Source organism: Elephantulus edwardii, unplaced genomic scaffold (assembly GCF_000299155.1).
Source record: "Elephantulus edwardii isolate Elephantulus edwardi_28Jun2011 unplaced genomic scaffold, EleEdw1.0 scaffold00147, whole genome shotgun sequence".
Lineage (NCBI taxonomy): Eukaryota > Metazoa > Chordata > Mammalia > Macroscelidea > Macroscelididae > Elephantulus > Elephantulus edwardii.
The window spans coordinates 137,456-145,681 of NW_006399897.1; positions in this window are offsets into that span (position 1 = coordinate 137,456).

Sequence of the window (8,226 nt, forward strand, 5' to 3'; positions counted from 1 at the left end):
GAAGACCAGATGAGTTGTGGGAAGATATCAAAGGTATCATTCAGTAAGAGTGCAAATGGTCATTACAAAGACAGAAGAGGAAGAAAAGACCAAAATGGATGTCAGAAGAAACTCTGAAGATTGCACTGGATCATAGAGAAGCCGAAGCTCAAGGAAGAATTCAAGATACTAAAGAGCTGAACAGAAGATTCCAAAAGGCTGGCTTGGAATGACAAAGCAAAATACTACAATGCAAAAGGTCATTATAAAGGCAGAGGAAGAAGAAAAGACCAATATAGATGTTATTTGAGACTTGGAACACTGCACTAGAGAGTCAAGAAGCCAAAGCAAAGGGAAGTAATCAAGAAATCAATGAACTGAACAGTGATTTCACAGGGCAGCTTGGGAAAACAAAGTAAAAGAAAAATATGCAAAGAAGTGGAGTCAGAAAATCAAAAGGGCTGAACTTGCACAGCATTTCCTAAGCTGAAGTAAGTGAAGAATAAATAAATTCAAACCATGATTTTCAATACTTAAGGATGGCTTAGCTAGAATATTAAATAATCCAAGAAGCATTAAAAGATGTAAGGAGTATACAGTGTCACTGTACCAAAAGGAATTGACTGACAGAGAAGAATTTAATGAAACAAGGTATGAACAAGAATCTTTGATGATGAAGGAAGAAGTTCAAGCTACTCTGAAAGAATTGACAAGAAAACAAGCCTCCAGGTTAGAATGACAGAATACTAATTGACATATTTCTGCAAACAGACCTACGTTGCTCCAAGAAATCTGGAGGAGAGCCACCTGGCCAACTTACTGGCAGAGATCTGTATTCCCATTCCAAAGAAAGGTGACCCAACAAAGTGTGGAAATTATTGAACAAAATCATTAATATCACATGCAGACAAGATTCTGCTGAAAATTATCCAAAAACGAAAGGAGCAGTACATCAACAAAGAATTGCCAGATGTGCAGACTGGTTTTAGAAGAGGCCACGGTACTAGGGATATTATAGCTGATGTTAAATCATCTTGACTGAAAGCAGAGAGTACCAGAGAAATGTCTCTTTGTTTTGTTGACTATGCAAAGGTGTTTGACTGTGTGGATCACAACAAACTGTGGCTGAAGAATGGGAATCCCAGAACATTTGATTTTGCTTATATGAAACCTATACTTGGACCAGGAGCCTGTCATCAGAACAAAGCAAGGAGACACTTGATGTTTCAAAATTGAGAAGGTGTATGCTGGGGATGTATTCTGTCTCCATACCTTTTCAATCTATGTGCAGAATGAATCATCTGAGATACTAGACTGTATGAGGAGAAATGTGGCATCGGAATAGAAAGAAAAATTCACCAACAATCTGCATTATCCTGCTGATACAAGCCAGCTTACTAAAACTGAGGACAACCAGAATCATTTGCTGCAGAAGATCAATGACTACAACCTTCAATATGTATTGAAGATCAACAACAAGAAAACAAAAATTCTCACCACTGGGCTGATTGACAGCATCAAGATAGATGGTGAAGAGATTGAGATTGTTAACAGCTTTAGTTTACTTGACTCCACAATCAACACTCTTGGTACCAGCAGCCAGGAAATCAAGAGGTGAATTTCATTGGGAAAGTCAGCTGTCAGGGATCTCACCAGAGTACAGAAGAGCGATGATGTCTGTTTGGAGACTAAGATGCACCTTATCCAGGCCATAGTTTTTACAATTGCATCAGACAGCATGGCAATGACTAGGAATTATAGAAATAGAATTGGTGTCTTTGAGCTGTGATGCTGGAGAAGAGTTTTGAATATACCATGGACTGTCAGGAGAACAAACAGGTTCATCCTAGAGAGGGTGCGATCAGGCTGCTCCTTGGAGGCAATGATTTGAGGTTTCATCTGACATAATTTGGGCATGTTGCAAGGAAGGTTCAGTATTTGGAGAGGGACATCATGCTTGGAAGGGTTGGAGGCACAGAGAAAGAGAGGGAGACCCATTGGTGAGATGGATTGATTCAGAGATTGGGGTAATGAGGGAGGTGTATCAGAGACAGTAAGGTTGCACTAGATAGAGCAGATTTCAAGGCTGTTATATATAGGACTACAAGGAGTCACAAGCAACTTGACAGCACATAACAGCAACAACATTAATATTTTTATATCAACCAAAGTGCTTTTTCTGTCTTACTTTATAGTACAGTAGCAAATTTAATTCAGTGACAGATTGAGACACTTAGTATTATTTGTTGGAGAATTGAGAAATTTGACAAATTAACATGGAAAAGTTGTTAATTTGCATATTTTGTATCATTCTACATTCAAATGTCATAGATTGACATTGAAATATTTTGAAGAATGGCTGATTCTCTTCTGAATTTCAAAATTTTTTAATAGCAGAAAAGTCTGGTAGCTATAATAAGAAAAGAAAAATGTATTTTTTTTTATCTAACAAATTGCTATTGTTCTACTTTTAAATAAAATACAAAATATTGCTATTCTTCTATATGCAAAAACATATATATAAAAAGAAATAATTCTGTTTTAAAATATCATGTGAATTTGAACAAAATTGTTGAGAAATTATAGAAAATATGCCCTACATATAGTTCATAATGTCTTAATAATTTTACCACTTGATATTGATTTTGAACCTGTGATGATTTTGAATATGTGTCAAATTAGTTTATGGGTTTACAGTAATGCAAAATAAAGGCATGGAAATAATGTACATTTAAATTTCTAACTTAAAGCTCTGAAAGCTCTACATTTTTTATAAGTAAATATAAAATTAATAAATCCAGTAATTTACCTGACTTTTCTGGAGGTCAGAAGTGTAAAATGAGTTAGAAAAGATGGCTATGGGATCTCTGGTGAAATTCTATGGGAAAAATTTTCTTGTCTTTTCCAGATTCTAGGAACTGTTTTTTATTCCTTGGTCTAGGACTTTACCTCAGGTCAACCTCCTCCGTAGTTCGGTCCCTTTGATTCTGATTGTCCATTCTTTTTTAGAAAGGTTTTCTTAATTACATCAAGATTACAGAAATTTTTGGATATTGATCTTATATCCTACCACTCTACTAAATTGGTCTACTAACTTTAACAGTTTTTTTGTCTTTGGGGTTTTCTGTGTACACTATGATATCTGCATATAGCAACAATTGAATCATTTCTTTGCAGATCTGGATGAATTGCATTTTCTTCTGTTGTCGTACTGCCCTAGCAAGCACTTCTAATACAATACTGAATAAAAGTGGTGACAGTAAAATCCTCGTCTGGTCCTTGTTCACAAAGAAAATATTTTAGTCTTTTTTTTATTGAGAACGATGTTGGCTCTTAGTTTTGCATATATACTTTTGCCTATGTCGAGGAAATTCCCTTCTATTCCAATTTTGCTGAGTGTCTTTACCAGGAAGGAGTGTTATGTTTTGTCAAATGCCTTTTCTATGTGAAGATTCTTTATATTAGGGCAAGGATATCTCTACGTGGGCATTATTCCACCGACCAAATTGATTGACAGGATAAAGTTAAAACTTGCTAAACAAACAGTCGAAGCCATTTATTTCCATTTATTTCTGATGTATTCTTTTTATTTTCTTATATTTCCTCTCAGACATTTTAGACTACAGCTTTACCAAATTATTTATGATTTCCTAAAGCTACCTTATTGTTTAAGAATATCTTAATTCTTTCTCTTTCTTCTGCCTGCAGTGCATTTTCAGTCTTTTTTTCTACCAGACTAGTTCCTACTCATCCGTATTTTATTTTAATTACAAACTGCTTTAAACATATGGAAAGATGTGGAAAATAACAAAGCAGACCTCTGTACTCCAACTCTCATGATTAAACAGATGTTAACACTGTGATATCTTGGCTTTTCTTTCTTTTTTTAACAGAAACCAAATACTACAGACATTGTGGAAGTTCAAGCATATCTTTTCTCCATCAATTTTCTCAGATTAATACCTAAATTAATAATAATCAGCCCTTAATTTTTTTAACTTTACTATAAACATTCATAACAAATGTTAGATTTATATCTAAAAGAAATTATTCTATTGTGTCAAGAAGGTGTAATTAGTTTATCCACTATCTAGATACAATCACTGAGGAAGTTTTTGTATTATTATAAGCAGTACCTCTAGAAAAAATCATATAAAAATCTCTCCTTTCTTGTAGGCACATTCTTCTAAGGTGAATACCTTGAAAAGGAAATTTTAATTTTATTGACACTTTTAAATATTTTAAAAATGTGCTTGGGCCAATTGACAATTCTCTAAATAAATATTAAAATTCTGTATATCCTACAGAGCATGCAGTATATAGAATTTGGTATTGTGTGCTAATATTTAAATTAACCTGTAAAAAAGAGCTTGATTTTATTGTTTATTTGGACTCTGTGATCTAGTCCTCAGGGAGTTGCTCTGCTAATCCAAAGACCGTACCTCTATACTGGTTTAAATTTACAAGTGACTCCAGGTAGAAAGATGGCCAATCTCTTCCCATGTGATATACAGCCTCTGAAAACCCACTGGGAGGTAAGCTATGTTGTTGCTGTTATGTGCTGTCAAGTCACCTGCAACTCATAACAACACTATTTACATAGTTCTGAACCCTGGCCTTTCTTGAAACAATCTCTTTGTCTCTAAACACACCTACCCCATTTCCCTAGTTAATCCATCTCATCTGGGGTTTTCCTCTTCTGGTCTGTTCTTCCACACATCTAAGCATGATTTCCTTCTCAAAAGACTGGTCCCTCTAGTTAACATGCACAAAGTTTGTGAGCCAGAGCTTCAAAATCTTTGCCTCCAAGGAGCAGCTTGGTTTCATCCTACCTAGGACAGATCTATTCTTTTGTCTGTCCATGTAATGTTCAATACTCTTCTCCAGCAACACAACACAAAAGTATTGATTCTTCTTCTATCATAGTCATTGGCTAGCTTTCTGACACATAGCACATAATTACAAAGACCATGGCCTGGATTAGATGCACCTTAGTCTCCAGAATGATATCGTTGCTCATCTTTTGATTTCCTGACTGCTGGTGCCAAGAATATTGATTGTAGAGCCAAGGAAGCAAAATTATTAACAACCTCAATCTCTTCTCCATCTATCATGATGTTGTCATTTGGTTGAGTGGTGAAATTCATTAGGTTTTGTTGGTTTGTTTGTTTTTTATGTTGAGATACAACACATATTGAAGACTAAAATCATAGGCCTTCTGCTTCTGCAGCAAATGCCTTAGATCCTCCTCAGTTTCAGCGAGCAAAGTTGTGTCACCTACATAAAGCAAGTTGTTGATGAGTCTTCCTTCAAATCTCATGCCATATTCCTCATCATAAAGTCCAGACTCCTAAATGATCTGTTCCACATATAGATTGAAAAGTTATGAATAGAGGAAGCATCCCTTACAGACTTCTTTCTTGGTTTTGAACCATGCAGTTCTTGTTAGGTGTCATCAAATACATTATAATGCATGGTGATCCTTTGAACAATAGATCTAAACTTTACCCTATTTGATGTCATCCTCTTTTCTTTGATATGCTTAACCTCATTGCTATTGTCACTGAATTAGCCCATCTGTTTGAGGGTCTACTCTCTTTTTCTATCTGCATTTCCCTGCATGATGTCTTTTTCACAGCACAATGGACTGGCCACTTCTGGTAATGTGCTCAAAGTACGTGAGACAGTTTCACAAACTTTGCCTCTAAGGTGAGATTTTGTGTTTCCTCCAAGTTAGAGTAAGTTGCAACCCACCAGCAGTGAGTTTTAAGCTTTTTCAATTTATTTTAAAAAAATGTTTAGTGCTCATATGGTTTCCTAATATGGCTAAAAATGTTGTTGTGCATGTTTCACATCCCGTTTTCACACATTTTTATTTTTTCCTCTTATGTTGGTTCTGCCTTCAAAAAAACTACTTGTAAACACATGGGGTGCAGGGAAAGCTTAGTATTAATCACCAAAAGTTGTCTACTATGGTTTGGACAAACCAAGAGCCCTTCAGGAGGAAGATGGGCAGTCTTTTCTGCAATCTACTGCTTCAGAAACAAAATGTAAGTGAGAATCAGAACCTATTTGGTGTACAAATTTTGAGATAAAGTAATGGACTAGAAAACAACATGTACTCATGAATTTTACTAAACATTAAAATGGATATCATATGCAAGTAATTTTCAGGTAAAGTGAAGGATATTACAAACTTTTGGCTTAGCTTACATGTTCATATAAACGCATGTAAAAGGGCACATCAACCCCACTACATGGCATGGGATGTAACACCGCAAGAATTAGATATTTGTTACAAGAAGAATGAAGTTGAATGAATTACGCAATGGGAAAAGCAACAGCAGCTGTCACAGTTCATTAGAAATTCTGTCACTGTACATTCAGAATTAAGTAATGACTTTCCTGGGCTCCCATAAAACTTTGCAGGACTAAACACTCCACTATCAATGACATTGTTTCATTAAATTATTTCAATACTGTTTGTACTAATCTACAAATTCTTTGAAATTAGATGTTTTCTGTTTTAAATATGCTCTTCTAGTGTTTTGGAATTACACTAAAAAGGATTATAGAAGACAAGAAAGAGGAAATAAAATAGGAAGAAAAACAGAGAAGAAAAGAAGCCTTTTCCAAGAGAGCAGAAATAACTTTATGGCATTATAGCAAGTTAGTGTGGTGATTGTACTTGTAGAAAATAATGCACAGAAACCCAGTCATCTGCAATATTATATCTTATATGTTCATTATTAAATGCTAACTTAGAAATATCTATAATATTGGTGAGAAAAAATATAATGTAATAGGTAAATGACCAAAAGAAGTAATTTATTTACAGTTTTATGGAATTGTTTGAAAAGTTTTATTTTCAAATGTAGTTAGTTTCAATACTTCAAATTTCACCTTTATTTCAAGCTTCATTTCTTCATATTCCCTTTTTTGCCTTTTCTGAGTTCCAAGTTTATCTTTAGGTCTATCTTCATAGAGGAACCATATTGCTGTGGTTTCCTCTGATCCACAGAGTGATCAGAGAAACTTGAAACTCAACTCCAGTTATCACATCACAATGTTAGTGGAAAATAAAATAAAAGTAAAAAAAAAAAAAAAGATCAAGATTAGTTTTCAGAGAATCATTGACAAATATCTTACCATATCTGTTTGCTAATAATAATATGCCTTAACAAATAATATGCATTAGCAAATCTTCTTGGATTTTCTTGCAAATTAACAGCAATGAGAGCTGCCTTGGGCCATTGGTTAGGGTAACTTAAATAACCTACACACTCAAAACATGTCTCGCATTATGTACATTTGGTTTTCATATCTGAAGTTTTCCTAAGAGGATAGAGAACAAAAAAGAATATTAGACAAAATAAAAGAGTAGCAACAAACATTTTTCCCCAACTGAATTTAACATAGAAAATTATAGTAGTTTATTTACTTTCTGTATTGCCAACACGTAGTATATTGGACCCAGTAGTTATTTGTATTAACCACTAAATAATTATTTACTGCAACTGAGGATATTAATTTTTCCTTGATAAGTTAGAACTGTATTTTAGCCTTTTGAATTGACATCATCATAAGCGTTCTATAGACCCCCACATGTAGTATTTTAATACAATGTGAGGAAAGCTCTACTTTTTTGTTTCCAGATCTAATTTCATACTTAGCTTGCATGACAAAAATCCATTTAATAAATATCTAAAATAATTAATACATGCTATTTTGTATATTATGCTTTTAAATATTAATATCTATACTTAGTTCACGTAAATGCTTTTTTTACCTTCTACCACACAATGTATGGATTCATATTTTCCTTTTAATTGATGAATGAACTCTTCTACTAAGTAGAATGTCTTAGTGTACTTGATACTCTGTACTTTCTCTGAGACAGAGAAATAATGAATAAACTTTAAAAAATCTCCCTCCCTCTGAGCTACCCCTGCTGGGCCAGTGTAAACTATGACACTGTTTATGTCAACAAAGCATAATCAGTAAAAGGATAATCCACATGCTATTATCCAGACTACACTGCAATGAATTCACTTGTACTTGGTAGTTTTGAAAACTTGTCAATATACTACAGCAAAGAAGCCCTTGAGCTTAACCAGATGTGAAAATCTGGCTGGCCTTGCTAGTTTCTGAGAAGAAAATGACCAATATTTTTACATCTTTGACCTTATGTTTACCTTCCAAACAGAAGCAATATTCTACAATGTTTTATCTTTCTTTTTTCTACAG